The sequence below is a fragment of the Cavia porcellus genome, unplaced genomic scaffold, assembly GCF_034190915.1.
Source record: "Cavia porcellus strain 051 isolate PalLab524CR breed Dunkin Hartley unplaced genomic scaffold, mCavPor4.1 scaffold_23, whole genome shotgun sequence".
NCBI lineage: Eukaryota > Metazoa > Chordata > Mammalia > Rodentia > Caviidae > Cavia > Cavia porcellus.
In genome coordinates, this window is record NW_026947506.1 from 24526703 (window position 1) to 24542257 (window position 15555).

Genomic DNA, 15555 nt, shown 5'->3' on the forward strand with positions numbered 1-15555 from the left:
AGGAAGCACCCTAAGTGACCGGATTGCTTTCCACTGGACTCACCTCTTAAAGATTTAATTCTGTCTCCCTATATTCCCACACTGAGAATAACCAAGTTTGCAAGACATGAACCCCTGGGGGGCACAATCAAACCACATACAAACCATAGCACACTTCTAATAGGTTCTCACAAGGACTCCACAATTTTCTGCAACTCAGTAAAACTCAGATTCTTGAGTTGGTTGGTTTGCTCTCTATGGTTTGAGTAAGTCTATAGACATGGTTTAAGTGGACCAATGATCTGATCCTACCTTACAGCAGACAAGATTGGGAGAGGAAGAGGAATCTACTTCATTTAGCAAATCTGAGCTGAGAATATGTAAGGTGAGAAACCATGCTTAAAATCCTAGCATTATTATATGAAAAGAATTCCAGAACAAGATTTGGGTACAAAATGGAAATAGCATATCTACATAAAGCCAATGTAAGTATTTCTGACTAGAATCAGGGTGCTTTTAAGTAAAAGCTTGCAGACAGAGCAATCCTAGCTTTTTAGACATCCTTTAAATTTGCTCACTTGAAATTTTGTGTCACATTTTCAAGGCTCGGGCTTCTGCAGCAGAGTTATAGTCATTAAATATTGGAAGGGAAAAAAATGCAGTTACTGTGATACACCACACTCCAGAATTTCATGTTAATGAACCACAACATGAAGACTGGGTATTTTGTGGTTCGTGTAATTATTTCTGCAAGACATTCAAACCCTTCAGAAAACACTTCTAAACAGTATTATTTTGTCACTCAGAAATCCATTACACTAGCACACACGGGTTTGTGGCAAGGACATATGTGCTTGATGGTTACAGTCCAAAGCAGCAGGTCAAAGATCTCTCCGTTGGCTGATCAAATGAGGTAGGAGCTTCAGGTGAATGCAACGAGCTACCACATAAACTAGATTAATGACAAATTATTACTTTAGATGTGCACGTTAGTATACAAGATGAAAGTACTACCAATTTTTCACTTATTTAATTATTCTTCTAGAAGTTGTATACTGAGGGAATTTCTTTTGTTCATCTACGTGCAGGACCCTGCGAATGTTTTAGATTATTCCTTTCCCACTATCATGAGAAGTTCTGAATTGCATGTAAGCATGGGCCTTTAAAAATACACCTTGATTTGCTCTTTCCTCCTAAAACTGGCATCGGATTCACAGCATTCCATTTATGTTAGTATTAAACAGTGACAGGGGCAAACACCATATTTTGGCCAGAAAATTTTGAAACATAAGTTTCTGTAAAGTACTTGAAACCTAAAGTAATGGATACAAAGCAAACAAATTATCTCTAATTAGAGATTTTCACATTAAATTCGTGTACCATCTTCACCCCATCAGCCTATCTACTTCCTCTACACGCAGGGAATATTTATTCATTTGGATTTAGTACACATTTGGATCACTCTAGATTCCTCAGAAATTCTGAATGTCTTACTTGTCCCCTTGACCAAGAAAAGAATAACTGGTTTACTTTGATTTCTTTATGATTTCCGCTTTTTTACAAAGGTATTTGAGGCTGAGTTTTAGAATCTCACAGGAAGTCAGGTACTATGTCTCCCATGTCTCCCACCAAAGAAAAATGAACAGGACCTGCTGCTGCAACTCTGTCCTAGATGTGAAAGCCCCAGAGATTGAGCAGATGCCCTGAGGTGCTCCCACAAAACTTGCCCCATTTACAAAAGTAATATTTGGCATGACATTCTGAAAATGTGATAACAGTCCTGATAACCCATTCTTCAAACAACAAGGATGTGTGAGATGCTGGTGAAAGGTTTTCACACATCTTTCCTCGCTGGGTTAAAAGAACACTTGCAACTTAAACGTGCAAGGACCCAGCTTGAGTCTAAGTTGGGATTTATATATCCCTGATGAGTGAATGGTGAAGAACCCTGGTCCTTCTTCTTTAGTTGTTAGGATTATTTGTTTTGGGACAAGTTCCTGGAAAAGAATAATAAAATGATTTTGCACACATGCTCAGGAAGAACAATGACTATAGAACAAATTCTTGTCTACCTCAGGTTTGGATCCCAGTATCCATCTTGTAGAAAGGACTTCAGGGAAAGCTGAAAAGAACAAAGAATCTTATTGTAGGGCTCAACAGGCCAAGCATACTGCAAAGAGGAAGAGGGGCATTTTCCTCACGTATGCACAAGCCAATGTAACTTCTCCACCATGAGAAATGCAGGAATCGCTACACCACATGGAATTTGAAAGATCTTAAGGAGCACCTGGTACCAGCCTTTTGGATGCAAACACCATATTCATATAGTGGGTCCTGACAGCCATGTAAGGCAATTCCCCTAACTGATTTCCTAGATTTGGACCCAGCAAGGGGAGTTAAAATAGGAAAAATAAGCAAAAATCACCTAAAAGGAGAGTAGAGGTCTGGAACTACACCAGTGAGCACAGATACTATTACAATTTATTATGTACTAGCCACAAGCTGGTAAGTCTAAGGAGACTTGGTTTAGAGATCAAAAGAAATAGAGTTTTAAGTTTGAGTTTTAAACAAGAAAATCTGATGGGCAATTTTAGGGGGGAGAGAAGTGGGCTTATAATCAATAAGGTTACTTATATTACCCAGAATCATGCTCACACAGGAAATCGCGTAAAATGAATCCATCCTTGGGAAGATGGAACAGCCTTCTGAGGGTGCCGAAGTTAATGTGACCCCCAAAGGAAAGGCAAGCAAGCCACCGCAATTTACTGTAAAAGCCTGGCTATCATCTACCCTCCCACGCTTCATTTCCTCGGCCTTAAATAAAGACATTCCTCGCCCTCCAATTTATAGCCAACAATCTAATTTCCTAATTAATGAGAATGTACCAACTACCCACAAACTTCGCAGAAAACTCCCCCAAGCCTGTGGTATCCTGTGGCGTGGATAACAGTGGGTAGGCAGCAAATATCAAGGATCCGCTTCTGAGGCTTCCCTTAAAGAGTTGATTTCGATCTCCCTCTCTCTTTCTCACTCTCTCATCTGACTCCAAAGCAGACCTGCTTCCTGCGGCATCTGAAACCCTGAGCAGGAACAACGGCTATCATTTTATTTAGAAGGAGGTACACAGGAAGGTAAGCCACACTGAGGTTTCCTCTACAGTTCCAGCCCTAAAGCCAGCATCATGTTTGGAATTGTGAATGGAAAAGGAAATAACGTGGGAGAAGAGGAGTTGATCTTTTTCAAATTATTATTCCTTTGTAGTTTAAAAGTTCAACATGACCCTCCTCTCCAATCTAATATACTGAAGACTGCCTGAATTCTAAGTCATATATCACACAAAGGAGATGTTGAAATTCACATCCTGTCTACAAAGGTGCTGCATTTGGGATGGTTCCTGTCACTCAATGGTCAAAGTTACCATTTTATCACCTTCTTTACCATCTCATTTTCTGAAATAACATCCCATATGACTTCAGTCCTCATGAAAATTCACTTCCCATCTGACCCTACCTTGGTCCAGCCTCTGTGCTGTCACTATTCCCTGAACACATTCAAATCTAGATGAATAGTCCCTCTTCCTGTAGTGTCTTCCTCCAATCATATTCTTAGAGACCCAATCATCATATTTATGAGTCGTCCACCATTCACCTTTCAGAAGGGTATCTTTTTCTATAATAATGTCATTGCAGGTTAACATATTTGAATTAATTTTGGATGTGTATGTCCATCTACCTGAGCAAGGTTCAAAACGTTGGTATATTTTATAATGGCCAAGACTATTAGAATCTCTTTGGTGACTCATGACTCTACATGGCATCTATTGACAGAGTAGGGCCACAGGAAGCAGAGGTACCAGCATGATTTAGTGCATGGTAGATAGATGGTTCCAAAATAGAACTATGGTCCCAGCTATGGTTCAGTTGCCCTTCCCCACTGTGGGAACAGCTAAGGTTGGAGGCATGAATTTAAACAGGCAATATGGTGGCATGTGGTACTACTATCTACACTAGCAGGGTATCACCATGCCAGTGAATAAGAAACTCATCTGCGTTAAGCCATGCATATACTATGTGACAGAGATAAAAGAAAAGGCAATGCTGGACTGATAAGGAACTTTAGTCATTTTTACGATCTTTTTGAATATCATAAAATCATGGAATTTTGTTTACAAATTTATGGAGAGAGCAAATGATTGCACCAGATGGTTCCAAAGATTAGCTGGAAATATAAGAGAAGTATTACTCAAATAAGTCTATAGGTTAAATTTTCCTAAGTAATAACAATTGCTAAAATAACAATAAGCTCAGATTTCAGTGACTTCAAACAGCAAAAATTCACCTGGACATGTTGGTGTATGCATGTAATCCTAGCAGTGTGGGAGGGTGTGACAGGAGGATTTCAAGTCTGAGCCAAGCCTGGTCAACTTGGTGACTTCGTGAGACACTATTTCAGAATATAGGTAGATAGATAGATAGATAGATAGATAGACAGACAGACGGACGGACAGGGACTGGCAATGTACCTCAGTGAGAGATTCTGGGTCAAATTCCCAGTACAAAGAAAAAAAAAGTTCATTTCTTTTCAGTGCTAATGTCAGTAGTAGACTCAGTGATCCTCTTAATCACTGAAGAACCCAGAATAATAGAGAAACCACTATGGCAAACATTTACAAGTCTATCACACTAAAGAGGCTGAGAGAGCTGTAGAGGCTCAGACTGGACATTAAGTGCTGACCTAGAAATGACACACACCCTCTGTTCCCAGCACTGTGGCCAGATCTAGCCACATAGTCTCATTCCACTATGAGAAAGCCAGGAAGTACAACCCTATCATGTTGCCAGGAGTCAAAAGCTGGAAATATTTGGTAAACAGCACTGATGACTACCACATGACCTTATTTAGATCCCACGTTTACAAAGCAGATCACACTTGTGACAATAAATTGAACTGTACTTTACTGAGATAGGTTTTTGTGTTCATTTAAATGAATGAAATGTGCATTGATCACAGGCATTGTGAGAGTCTCTATCAAGCCTAAAAGATTCTAGAAAAAACTTCTCTGAATATGAAGTTGTACAATAGCAATTACATCTTCAAAGCTCTGCCTAAGAAAGCCAGGCTAGACCAATTCCTTGTTTGATAAATATTACAAAAAATTAATCCAACTATTAGAATCAGCTTTTTATAAGTCAAGGATTTCCTTTTGAGGGAAGTAGAATCTGAAAGAAAACAAAGATTTATTAGAAGAGCAAAACATATGGATTTGGTTCCTCATCTTTAACCTGACTGCTGTATAACCTTGAAAATTCCCTTAAAGTACCTATACTTTAAAAGTATTTCTATCCAGAAATAGATAACATCATTTATTCAACTATCAAATAATTGCTTTGCATCTACTGGCTAGCGTCTACTGGTTACACTGATACTGCAGAGAGCAAGGAAAAAAATGACACAATCCTTGGCCTCATAAGTCTTATCATCTACTTGGCTCAGGTGATTGAGATCACTTGGTTCTAAATAATGCATGCGATACAAAGATTACCAAGACATTAGTTAGTCTGTTATATGTACTTGTATATGAGTCTTTATAGAGCTGATATTAATAAGGAAGGCAAGAAACAAGAAAAGCAAGGGTTTCAAAAAACAAAAGAATCTCACCCATTAGAAGAAAGATGATCTCCAACCATCCCCAGCCAACTATTAGACTCCCAGTGTGCAATGGAACCCATGTTCAGTCATTAGAAGATAAGTAACCTCAAGTCTGTTGAATAGTGTGTGATCCGAGGAATCATGTTTTCTTAGACATTTCATAAGGCCTTATAGGGTTCTCCATCGACTTCCTACATATGCAACTTTGAATAATTTGGGTGTATTTGTGGAATTCAGTTTCTTTAACAACACATGAAAGTTTATATTGCAATATCAATATGTAGTTTGACCAAACATGAGCTACACATTCAGAAAACAACTTACAGTATTTTATCTGTGCCTGTCTGGTCCTTTTGATATGAGAAGAATCAATGGAATTTCCTAGATATAGAGTACTCCTAATACCTACTTTAGTTTTATTTATTGTTTTAGCTACTGTATTGCAATCAGGAAATAAATTACTAAAATCAAAAGGACTCTCACAGCTAAAAATGAAATGTGTATGAAAGCCATAAAAGGGATAAAAAAAATTTTTTCTAAATTGAAGTTTACTTTTTATTAACAATAATAATAAAGTAAATCACACAGCCCCTAAGTCCTCCCAGATAAGACATCTACAGGACTCTAAAAGCTAAGCTTATAAACATAGACATTGACGACGAAAAGGTAAGAATTTTATCAGATGTCAGAGGAAAATAGTGCTCTGTGTATTTAATATTCTAAGGGAAAAACCAAAATATTTAAAACTTACATTATTCCTGGTACTTTAAAATATATTATCTCACAAAATATTTGCTACAACTCTGTGAAAAGACTATTACCTTTCATGTTATAGTCAATTAAAATGGGCTATTTTAGAAAAAGAAGTTACTTAGTATAAGTCATGATTCTACTAAATGATAGATATATATGACACCAAAGGCCACATTCTTTCCTCCCCCCACATTTTCCATCTGTGCACCCCTAAGGAAATGTACTGTACTCCTTAATTTCTAGTGTAATATATCATTATAATCTATTACTACATGAGCAGAAAGGAGAATGGAGTACAGCCAGTGAACCTTAAATGACATTTTGTAGAATGTTAGGAGCATTTCACTGTCAAGTTGAATAGAGCTGATGACACTTCAGAGATACAATACGAGACAGGGACATAGAAAGTGAAACTTTCACCAGACCCCCTTCACATTTTATATTGCAGTGGGGTACTAGATACATTTGTGTGTCTGGAATCTGTCTCTGTCTCTGTCTCTCTTTGTCTCTATCTCTGTCTTCTTTCTCCACACGTGGGTGCATATGTGTGCACACACACACACACACACACACACAGACTACACTACATTTTAATGCAAGGTTGGGACGAATCAGAACTATCCTCCCATCTACAGTCCTTTTTGCTTAGCTGTTACAATTCACTAAAAGTCAAATGTGCTAACCAGAAGGTGGAAATGGCCTTTCAATGCAAAGGTGAAAATATAGCAGACTATTTACCCTCGTGAGCAGATGCAATTAAGATTTTGTGTCAGTGTCTGATAGCATATAACCTGAAATTTAGTAGATTAAATTGTTTATGTTCATTGAGAACAGTTCTTTGTGCCTTTGTTCCATTCTTTGATGGAAAAAGAATCCTATTTTGTTGGAAGTAAAAGCATCTCAAAATAGCAAGAATCTTGGATATGTTGGAGGGCGAAGTGGTGAGGAATCTTCATTTTGTTCAGAACATGGCTGACATGTTCATAAGCTTAGCTTTCAGAGTCCTGTAGATGTCTTACATTGTCTACACTACACGTCATGTCTACACTACCAAAACACTAGGAAACTGACACTTCAGAACTGATCCTCATCCACATCTAAGCTGAGCGCCCAAAGAGAGGTTGAGATGCGCTGGAGACACACAGATTGATGAGGTTTTGAGTTATTCACTCTACTTTGTGCAAAGCAGCTACGCTTTGTTCCATTTTACTGTATAAATATAGGACTTGGAAGAGGCATGAGGGATAGCACGCTTTTTTATTTCCCTGTCAGTACCACGTGGAAAGTAACTGAAATCAAATCATCCTTTGAAAATTTATTATATGTAGATGTATATCTTTAATCATATGTTTAGCTGCACAAAATCTATTTTCTAGTTAGAAAGATATCAGACATGAGTTTTCTCTACAAATATGTGTCTGATACTATTTAAGAGACTAGAGAGAACAGGGAAATGACTTATAGATAAAATCAAGGGAGACTGAAACATAAAACCAAAGGAGACAAAAGTGACAAAAGCAACCTTTTTTCACTATTTTACAGGACCTCAAAGTGTTTTTACATTTATTACTTCAAATTCTACACTAATAAATGTAGCCCACTCAAAAATAACATGTTTTGTAACTTACACTTTCACTATTGAGAGTATGTTAAGACTAAGCAAGATTATTAGCATGTCATTATGAAAGTTGTTAGGAAAATTTGAGCCTGGAAAAATACTTAAAGCAGACAACCAAGTAAAATATAATTGTAATCATGAGCTAATCTTGTTTCTATTTCTTTATGAAGACTAATAATTTTTTACACATAGAACCCAAATAACTTGGAAATGTGATCATGGGCAAGTCAATAACTCTGTATGCTACCCCATCATTTATAAAATAGAAGTAACCCCTTATCTGTTTGCAGACAATGTACTGGATCACATCATAGTTTAAAGTTCCTTCTACATAAAAAGAATACGAATCTATGGTTATATTAGGAAAGACAAAATCATGTAAGATTTCAGATAACTAAAGAGAGAAAAATCAGTATATGCCCAAAAAAAGACATCCGTTGTAATATTGTCTCATATAGTTTATTGTAAAAGCAAAAATTTCATTATGCATTGAGAAATCTTAAAGTGAGTCTCCAAAAAGGCTGATGATTTCATATGGTAGCTATTTTCCATTTAAACAAAATAAAAAGAAAGATGGGATAAGTCATATATTATTTTACCATTCAGACTTAATTAAAATATCTCTTCCTCCTCCACCTCCACCATTTTTCCCATGCCAATGGCAAATAATCATCAAGTTGAATAAACATTTATTGAGTCTACTCATGTTAAATACAAATTTAACTGTTTTAGATACACACACCTACATGCATGCAGAGCTCTTTTAAGAGTTTTTAATTGTTTCCTTATCTTCCTATTAAATGTATTATACATCTATATATCATAAATATGAGACATTTAAATTCAAAAATTATAATTATTTATTTTTCAAAATAGCCTGAGTTGTAACTAACTATATTCCCACCTGCCTTTGTGTAAATAAACATGGGTATAATTCAAGTCCTTTGTTTCTCAGTCAAGCTCATTGAAATGACATTTCCATCCAGTAAAATTCACTCTTTTTAGTTCACAATTTGGTGATCTTTTTATAATTCATAGTCATGTAAATTGCACTGTTACCAAGATGTTGAATATTTCCACAACCCTTCAAAAAGTCTTCTGTATCTCTTTATAGTCATCCCCTGCCCTTCATGTAGCTGTTACATGTAGCTGTAGCTCCCTTCCTCTCAATATTATTAAGTAGTATTCTGTTGACCAGATGTATTCTTTCACATGCTTACAAACTTACCAGGTCAAGGGCACTTGATCTATTTTCCTGCCTATAAGTCTCTCTTAACATGTTAGAGTACGAGATAGACTAGTACAGTGGTTAACAACTTAGATTTTTGGCTTCACAGATTTCATTTCAAATCCTAGGTCTCATATTAACTCGTATTTTAGAAAAATTACTTATATTATTCATAGTATTGCTGTGGAAGATTAAATTAGTTATGCCTTATTGGTATCAATGAATGGATGCTACTTTTTTTTTTCTACTAGTATTTCTACTTGTCAAACTCTGCTCCACTCTAAGTCTTCAAATTGATTTCAAAAAACACATTATCAATTACCACTTGTGAAAGATCCTTTCCCTAAAAATATTCCTTCCCTCTGACTCCCACACTTAAGACCCAAGATCATTTCCTCCATGAGGGCTCTCCTAACTCATAGCCCCTATTTACATTTCCCTTTCTGCTTTCCTATAGCATGAATGGTCTAATCTTGTAGCCACTACCCATATGAGGTTTTTAAAATTAAAATTCATTACAGTTAAATTAAAATTTTAAATCCAGCTCTGTGGTCACAGTGGCCACATTTCAAGTGCTCAGCAGCAAAATATGGCCAGTGTCTGCCATACTGGGCAATGAGGATATAAAACATTTCAATCATCACAGAAATTTCTATTGGACAACACTTCACAATATTTAAAACTATATATAGTTCCATTTAGAACTTGGTTACATGATCTAGTCTTATTCTCAGTTTTTCTCTGCCCATAGTTTTATATTACATAAAAATGAATATTTAACACACATTGACTGTGATCCTGTTTTGTGCAAGACACTCTGCCAGGGAAAACTTAGGCAATGATATATCATCTTCTATGGGATCCTGAGCCACACAGTAAATACATGTAAAGGAAATGTTATAAATGTAAAAACAAGGAACGATTACTATGGTCTGGCCGGTAAAAAGAAAATATGTTACTAAAAGGCTAGGATATACTACTTCAACAAATAGAAAAGTGGAGAAAAATCTACCTGTATGCTTTGATATTTCTTCCAGACCATCAAGCACAGTGTTATTGGTACAGGGAGGAACCACACAATCTGTAACAGGGCTCAGAACAGATAGTCATGTGACAGAAGATGATATGTGGCAGACAGCAATGTAATGAGTATCAGTAAAACGTATCTAAAGCAGATGAAACTAAATACACATTGGCAAAGGTGAGCTTAAAGCAAATCCAGAGGTAGAGGTTAAGAAGCAAAGTCAACTAATGCTAAACAAAATGATAAATGAGTGGAAAGCAAGCAATCAAAGTGATACTGAGATAAACACAGGCTCAGGGAAGAAGGCAGCGTTCAGAGGTTAGGACAATGAGCCAGAAATAACTCAACACCAGAGAGACTGAAGGACAAGCGAACATGTGCCCATACAGGAGGCCAGACAGGGGAATGTGACCAGCTTGGGAATGACGTTCCAGATATCTTTTATGCCTGATGTTTCCACATGGGATGGTTTGTCTTCCTGTCTCAAATGTTCAAATGACATATGGAAGTCATATAAATCTTTTGGACAGACTGTGCTTCAGAAAGCTGAAGATTTTATTTCACTGTTTTTAAGTCAAGCATAAAGGTAAAAAGCTTCACGAACTATATTGAAGTGTACGGTAAAAAGTAACATCCTTTCATGCGTAGGCTTTCTGCAAAGAGCTACCTGCCTTAACGGTGTCCTCCCATTTTCCCATATCTTTTCTTGATTCTTTTTCAGATAAAGTGGCCTCTCAAGAAGGTAGTTACAAAAACATGGTTCCAATTGCTTGTTCTGGGTCCCACCCCATGTACTCTGCCAAACGATCTACGGAGCCACATAACAGTTTTCTCCCCAGATTTGTCTGAAGTTAATATGAATATCAAAGAAAAGTAAACATTTTGAAGTCCAAACCTTGGGTGAGGAATGAAATGTGTTTTTAAAGTAGAAGGCAAAACATCTTTCTGGAATGTACCTTAAAGAGATAACCGTATACATCTTGTGTCATAACCAATCCAGATACTACATCATCCAAAGCTATGACTCACTGTCTCAGAGGACATGCACTTTTTAGAGACTCAAGGACAACCATGCTTGTTAGAAGTCAGTGCTATAGTTTTAGATCTGGAATGTCCCCCAGAGACTCATGTGGGGTTTTTGCTATTTGATTGGTTAGAATTTTTTGTTTTGCTCAGTTGGTGTGTGTGTGTGTGTGTGTGTGTGTGTGTGTGTGTGTGTATTTTTTGAAGTGCTGGGGATTGAACTCAGGACCTTGGTACTGAGCTATATCTCTAGCCCTTTTTCATGTTTTGAGATCTCACTGTTACTAAAATTGCCCAGAGTGGGGTTGAACTTGAAGCCTTCCACCTCAGACTCATTTTAAAGCCTTAGTTCATTGGTCCTCCCCACTCTTTCGGCTTCTAGATCACTGTCTTCCACCAGATGCTTCCACCCTGGCTTCCTGCCTTGGGGCAGCCAACTATAGGCTCCCCATGTGAGCCAAAATAAGCCTGACCTCTTAAATTTCCAGTGTTGGATGTTGCATCCCGGGAAAGAGGAAAGTGACTAAGACACAGTGCAAATTTGTGGCTTTAGAAATTCATAGTACCGTAAAGAAAGCACAGGATTGAAATCAAGATCACTATTCCAGTCCTAGTCCTTTCACTGTATAGACAAATGACCTTAATATAATACCTTAATTTCTCCTGTCATCAGTTTATTCATCTGTAAAATGGGGATAACACATACTTTAGTAGAAGGTTGTGACAATCAAATGAAATAATGGCTGGGAAAATGCTTTGTAATCTGTAGATTACTATGCACATGGGAACTATTATCTTGTCTTTTTCCCTAAAACACTGGTCCTTGGAGTTCACTTAGCCTGGGGTTTTCCAAATGCACTTCTAAAAGAACACTTTTGGAGCTACTCAAATGAAGACATAGACAAAATATGAGTCTCTGTTTTCTTCTTTTTTTCTGATCCAAAGAACTTGCTTCCTTTCACAGATTTAGCTCTTTATGTCATTAACTAAATTTAAATCATGCCTAAAAACTTACTTGTTTGGCAGCACAGTTTCATATCCTGTTTGGTTTAATTTTTTAAATTCTTTTGTAAAGCACTCCAAGATGTTTGCATGAGGATCACTCAACAAATAGAAGCCTCTCTGGAATACACACACCAGGACACACCCACACCAATGGGAAGAAACATAATACACACTTTTGTTAAGTTGGAAAGACAAGTGTACACACTGCCATGGTGTATGTATGCTCATTTCTCTAACCTCCTCAAACATACAAGAAAAGCCAGTGTGATCCTATGGAAAGCAAACTCTCCAATTCATATAGAAAGAAAGTGTAAATATACCGTTCAAAATAGACACAGTACTTCCCATGAAGCAGGCATCCTGGCAAGAGAAAATTCCCTCTTGTTTGAACATTTATCAAGGGACTAACCATCAGATCCTGAGCTAAGTTACATAAGCACAATACCCTTATTGTTAACAGCTGTTCATTGGTCAGCATTGCACAACTGACCAGGTGCACAGCAGGATGGAGTTTTGTCGCTATCCAAAGATTCAGGGTACATGGGCTTATGACTTACTCTGTGATAGAAATATATTTATTTTAAGCCGCCAGGATGACAATTCATAAGTTATTTGCCAATTTAGGCATATGTGGTAGAAATTAGAGCACATGGCAGATACCATAAGAGTTATTGCCTTAATTTGGAAAGATTTTTTTTTCATTTTGTATGTTAAGCATGGTTTTTAAACTCAATCATCTAAATGTGAAGGTAAAATTATTGACCCAATGTCACTAAAACCATAAAACAACTCCAGAGAAGATGCAATATATATGAATTACCAAAGACAAGAACACTTGATTTTCAATGACCACTTTAGGATAAATAAATATACTCATTAGAAAAATAAAGAAAAGGCACACAAGTCAGAAGAGTTCTAGAGTTTAAAAAAATTATCTCTATATTCAAGAAAAAAATTATTTCACTTGAAATTAGCAAGCTTCAGATCACCAGCTAGTTGTCATTTAAGGATATTGTGTTGTAAGGCAAGTTATTCAGCTTCACAAACACATTTTTGTGTTCAATCTATTTTCACAGTGAGTCAGTTTTTATTATTTATTTCATTAATGTGATGGTTTAACTTTTAAGCAACACATGTTTACATATTTATATAAAGCCAAGAAAATGACACTGTCAGAGTGATAATGATATCAGCATAACTGTATATTAAAAATTCTATATATTAGCATTATTAATCCATGCTTTTCTTAACATTGATACATAACCAATATATTCTGAGCATTGCTCTATGAATATTCATCATGTTAAGGGGCTGAGACATGTAAGAGCTATTCATTTCCCCAATATACAGATGAGGAAACTGAGGCAAAATGGTTAGAAAAAGTTGTATTCTAGAGCATTTACTCTTCACCAGCAACTCAATAACGGTGTCTGCAACAGTAATTGGCAAAGAAGGAACACACTTTTAATAAAAGTCCTTTTATAAAACATTATAAAGGGAATTGATCTCAACGTTTGGGCCACAAGTTTGACATGAAGCCAAGTAAAATTAGTGTCTACAAAAGGAGGACTATGAAATATCCAAAATTTGAATCACTCTTATAGTCCTTTTATTAATGAACAGTACTGTTAAGACTGTGCCTTGATTACAAATTGTTGCAAAATACTGACTAGCTTTCATTCTACATGTGAAATGTAATGGAATTCAAATATATCATTGTTAAGAGACATTAAAACTGCTATGTAATTTATTAACATGTCCTGAATAGGGAAATAATATACAGATAATATAGTGAAGTACGCGCTCCATAAGACTACAAGTGAGAGCATATTGCAGAACGTATATATTTAGGTATGATCTATATTGCCCCCATTTTCCTTGTAAAGTAAATGGGATGTTTTTGTATTTGCTTATTGGTCCTGAAGGTGACTTTACTTTCCGCCAATCAGATGGCTTTCCCTGTCCAGCCGTTATTGTGAGTCATGCATGATTGTCCAGAATTGAGATTTATAATAGGTTCTGGAAAAGACTGTGTGTGTACTTTTTCAGCAGTTTCAGGATCAGAGTATATAAAGCAGGGAGAATGTTTCTTTATTTTTCCAAATGAGTCACAAGGGAGGCATCTACTTCCATGCCCAATGGCCTCTCATGTAAGTTCCAGAAACCAAGTTTTACAAATATGGAGGTGATTTGATCTTCTTGAAGTTTCCTCTACTCACTTTTCTGGTGGACTTCTCTTTCTCACTCTAAACATCAGACTGAGCAGAAGATCCTTAAATTAGGTCATATTTATACTACATCTTGCAGCAATTATTCAAATATTGTAGCCTGTGGGTGTTCCTATTTCTTATTTCCTGTGAAAATCCAATTTTTATCTGATATTTATCAGCAAAAAGATTACACGCACATCATTTGAGAGACAGAGTGCTAAACATGTATGATACCATCACAATCTTGAAACAAAAACAAGTAATCCTTTTTTAGATTTCCTCTATTATTTCTGTATTGAAGAAAAGATTAGTTTCCATGGGTTTCTTCAAGAATAAAAGAAAAACCTGAACAATTTACTGTCTTCTTCCTTTAGATTTGAATGTAAATCAAGATGAGTGAAGTTTGCTGATTTTTTGGAAACCTTAAAATATAAAGCACACTTTGGCTGTCTAACTCCTTCTAGGCTTAAAATTCACTCATCTTCCATCTAAATTAGACCCCTCCATCACTTTCTCATTGTGCCATTTTCACTGTAATTATAGAGTTTCTGATGCTTTACCTTTCCCAGTTGTAAACTATCTTTAAATGTTATTTCAGTCATTATATACTCAATGCTTATTAATACCATGTTGAATTAATGATTAAATAAACAATAAAATAGACAATAGAGGAGTTTTGTATGGGTATATGTGAAGCTGTTTAATGAAGCAAACTAGCACCATTACACAATTGCACTAGTATAAATATTGCAGAACATTTTAACTCAAATCTGTAATTTAGAAATTAACTAAGAAAAGACCTGGGTCTTCTTCCTTTCCCATTCTATTTGAATATTTTTTCTTTTGTGAGCTCATTAGGGCTTTAATTTCCTACACAAGTCCTAAACAAAGTGGATGATAGGGCTAGATACACTGCTTAGCGTATTCTAGAATTTGGTTTGGCAGAGTGTGGCTCAGAATTTTAGCCCACACAATAATTTCAAAGAAAATGGAACCAGATAGATGGTATATCTAGATAATCTGCAAGTCTGCTAGCACGTTTTTCCAAATATTCTAATAACATAAA

General features: G+C 36.3%; 1 protein-coding gene across 5 annotated transcripts in view; it reads right to left on the minus strand.

The window, feature by feature from the left end:
• The window catches only part of Sugct (succinyl-CoA:glutarate-CoA transferase), a 738758-nt gene that overhangs the window by 263384 nt on the left and 459819 nt on the right, over positions 1 to 15555 (minus strand). The gene's annotated exons all lie outside the window — the stretch shown is intronic.